A 14170-nucleotide genomic window follows, 5' to 3' on the forward strand; every position below is an offset into this window, starting at 1 on the left:
ATTTTATAAATCACATTGCAGCAGGAAATTGGTCTGAAATCTTTTACTTTCTCAGGTACCGCAGTTTTGGGGATCAAAGTTAGGACCGCTGTATTCCATTGCTTTAACATCTTCTTGTTTTTGAAAAACTCCAGAACCCCATCAGTAACATCTTTACCCACAATCGACCAATTATCTTTGAAGAACTGTGCATTAAATCCATCAGGACCCGGACTTTTATTCCCATCAATACTAAACAGAGCTTCTTTAACCTCAACCTTCGTGACCACCCTTATCAACTCGCGACTATCTTCTGTAGAGATTTTCCTATCAATAATTTGATACAAGGTATTTAGGTGACTTTGATGTTGCTTTCTTGTACCCATAAGCTGCTTATAGAAATCGATAGCCAGATGTTGGACACCCTTTTGACCCTGAACATATTCACCATCATCATTCTTCAACATGTACACATTGTTTCTCATACTTCTAGCCATGCATTTTCTGTAGAAGAAATCTGTGTTTTTGTCACCCAACGAAAGCCAGCTCTGTCTTGATTTTTGTCTAACAAAATTCTCTTCAAGCAGACTCAGCTTCCTGAAGTTTTCAAGCGCATATCTTTCTGTTTCATTGAGTTGTTCATCACTATCATCCCTTAATAACTTTTTATGAACCTCTTCCAGTTCTTCTCTAGCAGCCAGAACTCTATTGGAGATATTGGTGAACTTCTTCTTGTCAAAGCTTTAGAGATGATTCTTTAGGAGCTTAAGCTTCTCAGAAACCCTGTACATGTTGGAACCTCTGACATATGTTGACCATACGCTTTCGAGAATACCCTTGAATTTATCATTATCCATCCAGAAATTGAAAATTTTAAAGGGCCTTTTGAACCTTTCTTCCTTTTCCCAGAACAATTTAATCGGGTAGTGATCAGATATACCCGGATTCAAAACATGAAGTTGACTTCTCGGAAATTGGTTAATCCAGTTCTCATTTACCAGACATTTGTTAATTCTACTTTTTCTAATTTGCTCATTCCCTCTCGTAGAAGACCAAGTGAAGAAGTTCCCAGAATTGGTAGGCTCGATACAACCCATATCTCTGATGCAGTCATTAAAGTCAATCATATCCCGAGTAATTTCAGATTCTGGGCTACGATCAGATTCGTTTCTGGTTACGTTGTAATCACCAAGGACAGCCCAAGATTTATCAATACCGATCCAGTTTCTAAGACAATTCCAGAGGAGTCTTCTATCAGTGCTTGAGTTGCTACCATAGACAATAGCAAGATTAAACACGATTCTTGTGATTCTGTCTTTGACCTCCACCAGGATTGTTTGATCATTCGAAAAGAGAGTCATCACCTCAACAACTTTGTTATCTCAAATAACCCAGATTCTGTCCGTTTTGTCATTTGAGTTGTGAATGATTTCCCGGCTACTATCAATACACAGTTTGCTAACCTTCTCAACGTTCCGACTTTTGACTTTTGTCTCAAGAATACCCATAATAGTGATCTTCTGATTCTCAATGATCCTCCTGATTTCTTTACATTTTAGAGGGTCATTGAGTCCCATTATGTTCCATGTCACTATATTCATTAATGAATATAAGTGTTGGGTTCCTGACTTTCCAGACTGTCCTGGACCTCTTCATCAGAGAAATCATAAGCATCACTTGCCTCACTATCCTCAATGGCTACAGTTTGATTACATGGAATACTATTGCCATTGAGTGAGGGTTGCCTCATGTAGATCTCATCTTCTCCCGTGATAGATTTAGTGGCTTCTGGATCCATTATCTTTCTGCTTTGTCTTCGATTTTCATCTTGTTCTGTTTTAGTATGTCTTTTCTAACTTTGAACCTCTTCACTACTAGATTCATGTTTGTTATCGGTTTTCATTCGCCCTACTTCAGAACTAAGGCTCACTGCCTTATTCAAGACCAAATTCTCTTCTTCTGCACTTGATCTTTTGATTTCACAAAACCCAAGATTTCCTAGTCCATTCTCAAGAGCTTCTTTATTACTTATTTCAAGATTCTCCTGTTCATCATCTCGAAAGGTGGCTCTGAGCCCAAGGATCAGGTCATTTCGAATTTTGATGACATTGTTTTTTTGGTTACTACTTGCATTCCTAGAATTGTGAAGTGTAGACTCACGACCTATTGGAGTGCTTTCAGATCCAATTTTGTTTGTTTCATATGGGCCAAGTATTCCCCGTCCCATAGATCTTTGAATTTCAGAAACTTTGGAACCAGGACATGTAGTTACATCAAGACCAGTTCTTTGATTAGTATTGGGATCGGTGGAGTTAGGACCAACAATAGTATAATCCACAATAATAGGACTTGTGCCAGTATTAGGACCAATATAGCCGGGATCAGCAATGGTTGCACATTTTTCATCAGGGCCTGTAGTAGCAAGTCCGGAAGCTTGAGTAGTTTCATGATCAACAAGTCCAAGACCATGCTTAATATGGTCAATATGGCTAGGAATAGTAGCTTTATGAGAAGCTCTAGGACCGGTGTGTCTATGTCCAGCTTTATTAGGACCGATACCCTGACCAAGACTGACATTTTGAATAGGACCTATTCTTGAGAAAACAGAATCCCTAGGACCGGTTCCCTGAACATGACCAATATGATCAACGTTAGTAGGGCCAACTTGTACCCTTACCCACTTCATTCTTTTTCCTATCTTCTTCCTTACTCTTATCTGTTCTTGCTTTTGGTTGCCCATCTTATCATCCTTAGTGCGTTCATTGCTGTTAAGTTCAGACCTGTTCACATTTCTCTCAACTTGAGCCTAGTTAGAGTCATTGATACCGCTTACTTGAGTGTTGTTATTGGCCTTCGATTTTAGATTATTATTGACTGGACATTTATTCGTAGCGTGTGTGAAAGTGCTACACCATATACATCGATTTGGTTTCCATTCGTATTGTACTCCAATGTCAAATAAATTTCCCAATCTATCTTTAAGTTCAAGCTTGATTGGAAGAGAGCTACTTGGATGGATTTCGACACTAACTCTGGCCACAGATGCACGCTCGTAGCCTTCCATTGCTGGGTCAAACATAAGTGATTTGCCTATAATGCTTGAAATATAGGCCAGGCCCATCGGGTTGCACATGTGTGGTGGAACATTCTTGAGATTCACCTAGATTAGTTCAAGTTCAGGCGGTCTATGATTAGTATTAAGTTCTTCGCTCCACTTGTACAACTTGAATCTTTTTCCCCTGATAAAAGTATATTCGCTCTCTATGATCGACTTTATTTCGCTTCCATTCCTGAAAGATAGAAAGTAGAATCCGTGATCATTGATTGTGATCCTCTCTAGACCAGAGGATTCCCACTGACCCATCAACGTTCTTTTAACCTCAGGAAATGGTGCCTTCATGTTGCCCATAAAATGACCAACTATGACAAACTCCCATGCCTTGACACATTTTTCTTCAATTTCTGGTGGGAGCTCAAACTGGTGTGGATGATCAAGTGTAATTACCTTTGGGAATAAGGTGTCTATCTGGAATTTTCCCTTTTCTGGATCGCTCATGGCATTTCCATTCCACACCTTTCCTTCTTGCCAGGTTTTGTTTAGGTTGCTCATGATTGTGTACACCTTTGTTTTATTACATTTCGAAATTTCCTTCATGGCGTCAACCGTCCACTTGATTACTTCATCATATTGGTCTTTGTTGAAGAGATTCCAATTTTTTAAATAGTGACTGTTGAACTGATCATTCAACTGATCATTTCTTTCTTGGGGCATCGTAATCTCTTGTTTATTAATTTGGAAAAATAGCTTCTTCATCTGGTTTCTCAGTCCTTCCAAATTTGCTATTTCGTTTTTCCTCATTGACCACGTTGAACCAGTAGTAGGATCCTTGTTATCAGCCTGAGCATTTTCTTTGCCAAGAATTACAGTAGTAGGAGGAGCTGAGGAGATGACTGTTTCAGGGATGCTATCTTTCCTGACTTGTTTGTTCTTTTCCGCCCATCTAACCCTTATATTTCCCACAAAACCGTTGCCTTTAATTGTTCCAATCTTCTTTAGAATATCCCCTTTAGTGCTCTTCTCTTGTGTATCAGTTTTCCTCTTTTGAATGCTATCAATTGACATTTCAGGATCCAGATTAACGAGTGGAGAAAACGCACCCAGGTTCAATATCTCAGGGTTAGCCTCGGGTGTCACAGTTCCCTTGGGATTTACTTCAACATTCTTCTTAGAACTTGAGTTATTTGCCTTCATGTTTTTCCTTTATTTGATTTTCGATCCATTCTTACCCTTCTTAGCTGTTTTAGAATTATTCGATCCGGTTTCTTGATCGATCTTTTCAATTTCAGCACTTGTTTTGGAAGAATTATGCCTCTTTGCTTTTGGTTTGATCTTTGTTGCCGATATCTTCTTCATTGACTTATGATATTCGAGGTCGCATATAATTGTTTCATCATAGTCAGTGCTATAGTCTGATTCCAAATCAACATCTAAGCTTTGGTTCTTTTGATTCGACCGGTGGCTCTTAGCTTTGTTAGTAGATTTATTATTTTGGCGATTAGGACCGGTAGAAGGTGGATATGTGATGTCAGGACCGACATTTAAAGAGATAGGACTGGCATTAGAAGAGCTAGGACTGGCATTAAAAGATCTAGGACTGGTATTAGAAGAGCTAGGACCAGCATTTGAAGAGCTATGACTGGCGTTTGAAGAGCTAGGACCGACATTTGAAGAGCTAGGACCGACATTTGAAGAGATATGACCAATGCCATGAGTAGTTTTAGTGTGTCCAGGACGGGTGTGTTCAGGATCAATGACTTGAATATTCATGTTATCCACCCTTGTTAGACCCAACTTTTTTGCAACCAAATTATCTTTTTCAGACCCAGCCAAGCGAAAACCGTTGGCTAACCCCATATTAGACCCGGCCAAGCAAAAACCGTTGGCTAACCCCTCATCAGACCCGGCCAAGAAAAAATCGTTGGCTAATTCTTCCAGTTTCATACATTCTTCACCTCTTATACCCTGACTTATATTCTAACCCAACTTATTTGTAGCTTCCATGAGATCCATACCCAGACTCAGATTTTCAAACAGATTGTCATTCGTGATGTCATCAATCAACGAATCAATATAATATTCAGTCAAGCTTTCACTATTGGCTATACCAATCAAGTTCAGTTCATCATCATTTAGATCTGTATTATTAGGCTTTTCTAATTTAGCTGAATTTATTTCCATGAATAGCTCTAACTCAGATCCAATTTCTTCAGTGTTTCCAGATTCTGTTAGACTATGTCCTTTAACAGTTTCAGCTAGATGTGCAGACTGTTTAGAAGATCCTGCAATTTTAGCCTCAGTTTCAGAATCCTAGGCGCATTTAGTGTCTTCTGTCAGACATTTTTCAAGCCTAGTACATAGTCTGGATATCTGACTTTCCATTTGATCCTTAGTAGGACAGGTAGACTTAGCATTCTAATCATTAATGGAACCCGAGACTTTTAGATTTGCAAGATTTTCCATTGCAGAACAAGACTCTGAAATTATATCATTCTTTGGACCTAATGGACTCTGAGCAACTGATATCTCCAACCCTGTAGAGGCAATTTCAAAATGACATATTTTGCCTAGTTTAGCATCCTCTCTAGCAGGACCGGTAAAATTTGTTTTCTGATATTTCTCTGCACCTGAATTACCCAAACTATCATGTTTTCCTACTTCTGAAACTGATCCCAACCTTGTAATATTCTTTGAACCTGTTAATTCTCGATCAGCAGTCTTATTCAGCTCTGTCATACTTACCTCAATAGGAACACCAGTACCAACTTCAGTAGGATCATTCAAAACAGACATAAATCTCAGCATAATGTTTTCTCCCAATTCAGAAATAGACACCAATTTTGAGCTTTCAATAGGACCCAATAAACTTGTACAATTTATGCCATTTTCCTGCATTACCTTAGAGCCTTTTTGACAGATTATCTCCAACATTGGGACCGAATTTTCAGCACAAGCGACCCGATTGTCATCAATTTCAGCAAGACAAGATTTCAAATCCAATTTCCTAACAGAATGACCGGTCAGGTCTATGGTACCAACCAGCGACTCTAACGGTCAATTCTGTGCAGCAAGTCCAGTAACAACATAATTTTCTGGAATTAAAGTCCTATCATTTCTATATGCAGTACTGTTTTTTCCTATCAATTCAATTATATCATTTCTATTATGAACATGCATATTGTTACAGTATGAATCCCCAATAGAACTATTCTCATGTAATTCATCAGCATGTGGAAAAGAACTCCTACCCGATGATGTATTTGGCATAGAATCAATAGGCGCATCTTCTTCGTTGTTTAGGACTTCATCCATGATTTCTGGCTTCTGTTTCCTGGGATTGTTAAGAGACCTGCGAGTTCGTCTATCAGACCTAGCCTTGGTGCTTGTCGACGGCCCCTTCAGCACCTTCTTAGGATCATCAGGGCGGACTTGAGGGACGTCCCTTGCCCGAGTAACTACACTGGACGGGCGCGTACCAGTCATTGGAAAGATCAAGCGCAAATTGCCTAATCTTCAAAAGAGTCACAGAGGTTGGAATTCTGCAGCAAAGGGTGGGCGCAAACAGCACGATTGGAAACCAATCGCACCGGAATAGGGGCTTGAAAATAATTGCTCAAACAAGAAAGGGTTTAAGCAATTTTGGAACGGTCTGTAGCTACAAAAGCTTCCTCCATACCGAACACTTGATTCAAACGGCGAGAAAGAAGTTCAATGGAGACCTACCTGCGCCTTGCGGTGTGGTTTGATGTCTCGACCGAGGTCCGAACTAACCTGTAAACGAAAAGTGAGAAGAGGAGGGCGACCGACACCGATTCGACGTCAAGTCTCTGCAAAAAGGGGGTTTGACGAAATGCTCCGGTCAACGGTAAGAGAAGATGACCGCGACCGTTCCTTGCACAACAGAGCACGTTCTAGAGGGCGCACGACAACTGATTGAAGGTGCTAGAGGATGGCAGCCGACTTCCGATGTAGAAGCACGGTCGCAGCGAGAATCTGTGTCGTTTGTGTTTTTCGTGTCGATCGTGCCGATCGTGCCGAATGTGCCGATCGTGCCGATTGTGCCGATCGTGCCGAAAACAACCTAAATATCCGATCCATAAACTTTAATCGTAATTTCTCCCGATTCCTCCGTTCAAATTGAAATTCCTTCGGTCAGATTATAGGGGGAAAGAGATGCACCTGAGGACTTGTATTCTCTCAATTAGTACTTGAGCGAATTGTTTGAGATTCCCAGGTAGGTAACATGGTGTGGTGGGAGAAAAAATGTGATTTTTATTGTTGAGAATTATCTTATCTTTAAGATAGCTTTTGCGAATATCTTTGAAAATAAACTAAATATTGCAAGTATCAACTTAATAGAAGATCAATTTAATAGTTATATTAGAGAAGGTAAATATTTATAGTTGTATTATTAATTTTTCGTATTAGAAGATGAATTTAATAGTTATATTAGAGAAGGTAAATAAATATTTATAGGTAGATGTATTATTAATTCTTTGTATTAAATATTTATGTATTATTATATATCAATCTTATTTATTTATATATATATATATAGTGTTATTTTTTGATATATTTACTATTATTATATATCAATCTTATTTATTTTTATATATTTTTATTAAATAAATAAAATTATTTTAATTATTTTGATATATGTTCAGTTGATTGAATTGTTAAAAGTAAGTTATTTATATTTAAAAATTAAATTTTATGAATAATTTAATAATTTTAATATGTCTTTAATCATTTTAATATTTTAATTAATTTCTTGACTAATTTGATTATTTACAAAAAATAAATATGTATAATATATATTGTAAAAATTGTTTTTTATTCAAAATATAATTTTCAATTTTAAGGAATTAACGTTGAATAGAAGAAATCAATATAATATAATATATATTAATTCACTGAATTAACCATTCATATTTTAATATATATATATATATATATATTAACAATCACTAGTAAAAAATCGACCTTTACCGACGGTTCTTTCCGAAGGTTTTATAAAAACTCTCCTAAATACTCCCGAAAGGAACAAATCCTTCGGTATTAAAAATAGATTCCGAGAGGGATGTAAAACCTTCGGGTTTATTAATTATTACCGAAAGTTCTTTATAGAACTTTCGGTTTTTACCTTCCCAAAAAACCAAAAAAAATTCTAAGTGTTGGATGTGGATTAATTGCGAAGGTTTTTAATAAAACCTTCGGTTTTGAAATCCCGAAGATTTTTAATTGCGAAGGTTATTCAAAGAACCTTCGGTTTTACCTTTTTTGAAATTCTCTTTTGCGAAGGTTTTCCAAAAAACCTTCAGTTTTGGCTAAATTAAAAATAATTCTAAGTTTGGTAATGGTTATTTCCGAAGGGTTTTTAATAAACCTTCGGTTTTGACTAATATCAAAACCGAAAGTTATATGAAAACCTTCGGCATCTACCTCTATAAATACAAACCCTAACCCTTCTCTTTTTCATTCCACCCTCCCCTTTCTCTCTCTCCCGCGCCGCAGCCGCCTCCTCCACGCCGGTTCTTCTCTTCTCTCTCGTTCAGGTTTGTTTCATTCGGTTTTTTTTTTGTTTTTTTTTTATTATATTTAGATTTCTTTAGTTTATATATATTATCTAGATTTAGGCTAGTTTAAATTATTTGTTTGTTTCATTGATTTAGATTTGTCTATACATTATTGTTTAGATTAGATTTATGTTAGTTTGTTAAATATATGTTAGTTTTGTTATTTTGTTTGATTGAAGTTATATATATTAGATTTAGGTTACGGTTATTTTGTTTGATTAATATATATATATATATACATATATTTGAAATGCATTTAGGATGGGTGATTCATGGAATAGTCTTCGGCGTACACCGGAGAAACTGCCTCTGTGTTACCAGAATTTGCTAGCACAAGCAGAAATTGCGGCACGTGAGGAAGAGGTGAGACAGATGACGCTGGAAATGGAGCAAATCCGATTGAGGGATGCGGAAAGAGGCCGATTGCTGGGTGAAATTAAAGCAGACAGGGCTGAAATGGCCCAGAGATTAGAGAATCTCGAACAGGAACTTGTATTGTTGAGGAGTCGACTGAATCAATCACCCCCTCCTCCCACCCCATCTAATAATTTCTAGATTAATTATGTGTTTATTAGTTTTTCCGTACGAACGATGACCATCTTTTTATGTGTTTTGTTTTAATATTCATGAATTATTATTATGTTTGGTTTGGTTTTAATATGTTGTTAATGAATTATTTTATTTTTGTTTACTTTTCACCTTTTTTTAAAAAAAAACAGCCTGGCCAAAATCGAAGATTTATTTGAAAACCTTCGGTTTTGACCCTTGTTTAAAAAAATTTTAAAAATTTCTTAGGGTAAAAACCGAAAGTTTTCAAATGAACCTTCGGTTTTGACCCTCTATTAAAAAAATCTTAAAATTTTCTAAGTATGGGGAAGGGTAAAAACCGAAGGTTTTCAAATAAACCTTCGGTTTTGACCCCTGTTTAAAAAAATCTTAAAAATTTCTAAGTATGGGGAAGGGTAAAAATTTCTAATGGAGAAAACCGAAAGTAATATTGAAAACTCTCGGTTTTTCCACAAAGAGGAAAATCAAAAGTTTTCATATAACTCTTGGTTTTACTCTAGGGTATCTAAACCGAAAACTCTACGATATCTCTCGGTAAATGCCCCATTATTTTTAACGAAAGAGTCAATACCGAGGGATGGCGAGAGTTACCAAAACCTTCGGTAATGTGTCTATACCGAAAGTTATAGGGTCAAAACCGAGAGTTTTTACTCTCGGTTTTGACCCATTTTCACCAGTGAATACTTATAATAATAATAAATTAGTTAATAAAAAAAATTTTCATTCTTAATTAAATTGTTCATTATATTTACATATTATATAATGTATTTTTTTTTTAAATATGTATCTTCATATTACCTTGTTTTTCTATGTTTCTTTAATAATTTGTATGTTTCTTTAATAAATATTTATATAAATTAAAAAACATGATTATGAATCTATACATCTTTAATGTTTTATAATTAAATATTATATAAATAATAATTTAATCTCAAATAAACCCTATTATGCATGACAATGACAATAAGAATATAATAGGAAATCTAATATATAATAATAATAATCTATGATTCAAATATTTAAATTTTCTTATTTCATTTTTTATTTTTTATTTTTTAAATTTTAAGACTAGTAGGTATAGGTTATTTAAATAACTACGACTCAAAATCATTATATCACTCTCTCTTTCCTCTATCATATCATTCAATTTATTACTCAAAATATTAAAATATTCTTTATTTTAAAGTATATTTTTTTTTACTTTTATTATATAATAAAAAGTAAGAATAAAAATTTGACATATTCCAATTTATAATAATTTAATAATAATATAAAAATAATAATTTAAAAGTTTTAATTTAAAATAATTTAAAAGAGATTAAAAATGAGAAATATTAAATAAAAATTCAAAAATAATTTGAGGTTAAAATATTATATTTTATTTTATCCAAATTAAACCCAAAAAGAGTTGAAATTATTTAATTATGATTTTAAACATTAATTATGTATAATTTATGACTTAAAACAATTAAATAATTACCCCAAAATACCCAAAAATAAAATAAATTAAAATATTTTTTATTTTGATGTCAAAAATATTTTTGTGTATTAATTTGGTGAAGAAAAACATAAGAAATGGTTAAAAGTTTGATTTCAAATAACCATTTTATTAAAATAAAATCTGATAATCCTGTGTGGCATAAATTATGTTTAAACTCTGTAGTAGAACCCGTGACCATCATATGAGCATCTGGGCATCATCCAACGCGTCAAATGCTTCCACGCATCTGGATGTAACGAAGCACGCGAGCACCCGGGTCCACATTGGATCAACTAACAGAGACACAAACCCCGTTAGCCCAAACGCCATACGGAACGCCAGGCGATGGACGGAATGCCAACAGAGTGTTCATTTAAACAAAACGACGTTGTTTTGTTTTTCTTCTTCGCGAACGCCAAAGGCCCGCGCTTGACGACGGCGACCTTCCATAAACCTTACTCCGACATCTTCCATCCTTATCCCTCCATATTTCAACCACGAGCACGTCTCTCCCTCGCCATCATTACCCTTAAACTTTGAATTCAAAACCTATGCTCTAACTAGGCTGCTGAAGACAAAATAGAGTTCAAATGATATGATTTCAGAAGCCAAATCGAAGTTGAATTCGGCCATAGAACTGACTCAGCTCGGGTATAAAGAGTCTTTAGGAGTTCTTCTTCCAATCCATCCAAGAAAATCCCACAATCACAGTCTATACGAAGATTTCCAACGAATCTCAAAAAACTGATTTTTAAGAAATCATTCTGGTTATCCCTAATTCGATCCCAAAATCTAAAAAACTTCCTTGAAGTCATCGAAATATTCTTTAATTAATAGTAAGCTTTCAGACTTGTTGTAATTCATATTGTGATTTAGAATTGAAATTTTTTAATTTCAGTCGGGTTGAACTTGTATCATGGTCAATGTTGTGTTTTGTATAGTCGAATTTTATTCTAAGATGCTTTCTAAACTTTCTATCAAAAGAAATTTCATCAAATCGACCTTAATCGAAAAACCCAAAATCAATATGAAAATCTGGAAATTTCGAATTTCATATTCTTGAACTTTAAACTTGAATTTTTTTTTATTCAATTAGCTATCTAACATATTTTTAAACATGTTAGGATGATTTTTAAATCATATAATCAACATCCCGATCATGTTTGATCTATCTGAAATTTAAAAAAAATTAAGTTTGAATTTCAGTTTTAAAAGTTGTTACAGAGCTTGATTGATAATCTTGTTTTGGTTGTGTTCTACTATAAATATCATTTCAAAGTTGTTGGAAAAAAAATTATGCCATGAGATGGCCTAATTCAAAAGTTTCCAATTTTTGTCCTAAAAATCAATTGTTATGGAGTTCGATTGATCGTGTTTAGGGTTAGGGATTATGATCCCTATGTTCATACGATTTGTTTGCAGCTTGAAGATCATGTTTTCATGATCTGTATCAAAAGTTATAAACCTGCAATTCTTCATATCAAATGAAGAACACTCGGTCCCCGACGATCGAGTCCTATAGAATCGGGACCGAGAAGTAGGACCAAGAATTCCCGGTCCTGAATGAGTTCGAGGACTGAGAAAACTAACCTAGGACCGAGACCAAGGACTGGTGTTTTTGAGTTAGGATCGAGACTTAGGACCAGTGTTCTTGAGCAAGGACCAAGAATTCCGACTGATGATTCTAACATAGGACCGAGACGTCTGACCTAAGACCGAGACTCCCAGGTCCCATGATCGAAGAAGCTAGGTCAGGAACCGAAGCTCCCAGGCTTAGGACCGAGCAATCTAATTTTAGAACCGAGCATACTAAACACCAGGGCCGAACCCTCTAGTCCTTTGACCGAGTGTCCCGAGCCCCGATACAAATCACCCTTAGTCTAGACTGAGCCCATCTGAGCCTAGATCCGTTCCTAAGGCCTGTTTGGTTCCACTTTTGAAACTCCAAAATTATTTTTGTAATTTTGGTAACTAAACTCATTTTCATATAATCCCGAAAGGTTAGAAAATGATATTTTAATATTTTCGGGATATTTCTCAAACAAATATTTTGACTAAGACCCCGTTTGGAATTTATTTTTAAATTCTGTTACTTTTATGATATTTTTCAAGATTTTTACTTAGTCTTATATCAACGCAATCGCATGTACGCACTATCAAATAATTTTGTACAATTATTTGTGCAATCTAAACCTACCACTGTTTAGGACCCCGGACTAATATTAAAATAAAGGTTATAAGTAAACTTTTGATAGCCAGACTTTTAAAAAATAAAATTCTCTACGACAAGCGCGGAGGACATAGCGCGAAAGCCCTTTCCCTAGTGTAACCAAAAATGAACCCCTTATAGAAACTTTGGTATAAAGTAAGTTTATACATGTACATTTTACTGATTTTTCTAAAATTATTTGGCGATTTTGTATTCAAATACATAATTTTTTTATTAAATTAATTATGTTTAATTAATTTAAACCGGGTTTTTATCAAATGATCATTTGATCCCCAAATTATTAAAGTTTGAATAAATTTAATTATTCTATAGTTTATTTTAAAAGCAGCCATGTACTATGAAAATCTTTTTAAAATAATATTTTATTTTTAAAAGATGTCTGGCACGCAAACTAATGTTGAAACACATTGAACCTTGAGTCACCATGTGATTCTCCATATTGCGACATGTCTTCTAACATGTGCTAAGCTACGGGAAATATTCTCGGGGGTTACAATAGAAAAATTAAACAAGGTTGAAAAATCTATGGCAAACATTTATTGATATATAAAAAAAATAGTCTTTAATTAATTGATAATAATTTTAAGTTAAATTATTCATATATATATATATATAATTATATATTAATTTAAATAATAATATATTTATATATATTTATCTTTAAATTCTCCTAATAATTACTATTTTCAAATATTTTAAGTTGTTTGAGTTAATATGAAATTAGAATGGATGTTAAATTGGATTCTTTATTGGAGCCAATTGAGATTTCAATCTCTATTTTTAAACTTTACAATTTGATGCTATTTATGGTTAAAGTTATCTAAAACAAGATTTTGTTTTAACGATTTAAAACGCTGTTAACTTATTATCCACATAGAATTTATAAATAAATAAATAAATGATATTACTAATTTAACTACACAACTTTAGCGAATGTGAATTCTGAGATGTTAGTTACCTCATAATCTTTGAGATGATAGTTAGGGAAGAAGTTGTCTAGGTGATGTCAAACGGTTTCGGGATGAAAAGCAATAAAAGTGTTAATCGCTTCTTGTCCGGGGAGATTCAAGAGGGGAATATCACCGTCGGGATGTTCCTTATGTTGTAAACATTTCTCTGAATTGATATCATATATCCTAAGGCTTGTTGTGCCTGCTAAGTTTTTCTTTTGTAGATATTTGTTAAAGAACACGACCCAAGTGTTACTGATGAGGACCTTCTTGTAGTATGGGGAGATAGTTGTTAGATATCTTGTCTTGAAATAACATAAATATATATAT

At 34.6% G+C, this 14170-nt stretch overlaps 1 pseudogene; it reads right to left on the reverse strand.

Annotated features, from left to right (window-relative positions):
• Positions 1-5773, reverse strand: part of LOC124934856 — a 28175-nt pseudogene extending 22402 nt beyond the window's left edge.
• Positions 5774-14170: the final 8397 nt, after the last annotated feature.

This window comes from Impatiens glandulifera, chromosome 4 (assembly GCF_907164915.1).
Source record: "Impatiens glandulifera chromosome 4, dImpGla2.1, whole genome shotgun sequence".
NCBI lineage: Eukaryota > Viridiplantae > Streptophyta > Magnoliopsida > Ericales > Balsaminaceae > Impatiens > Impatiens glandulifera.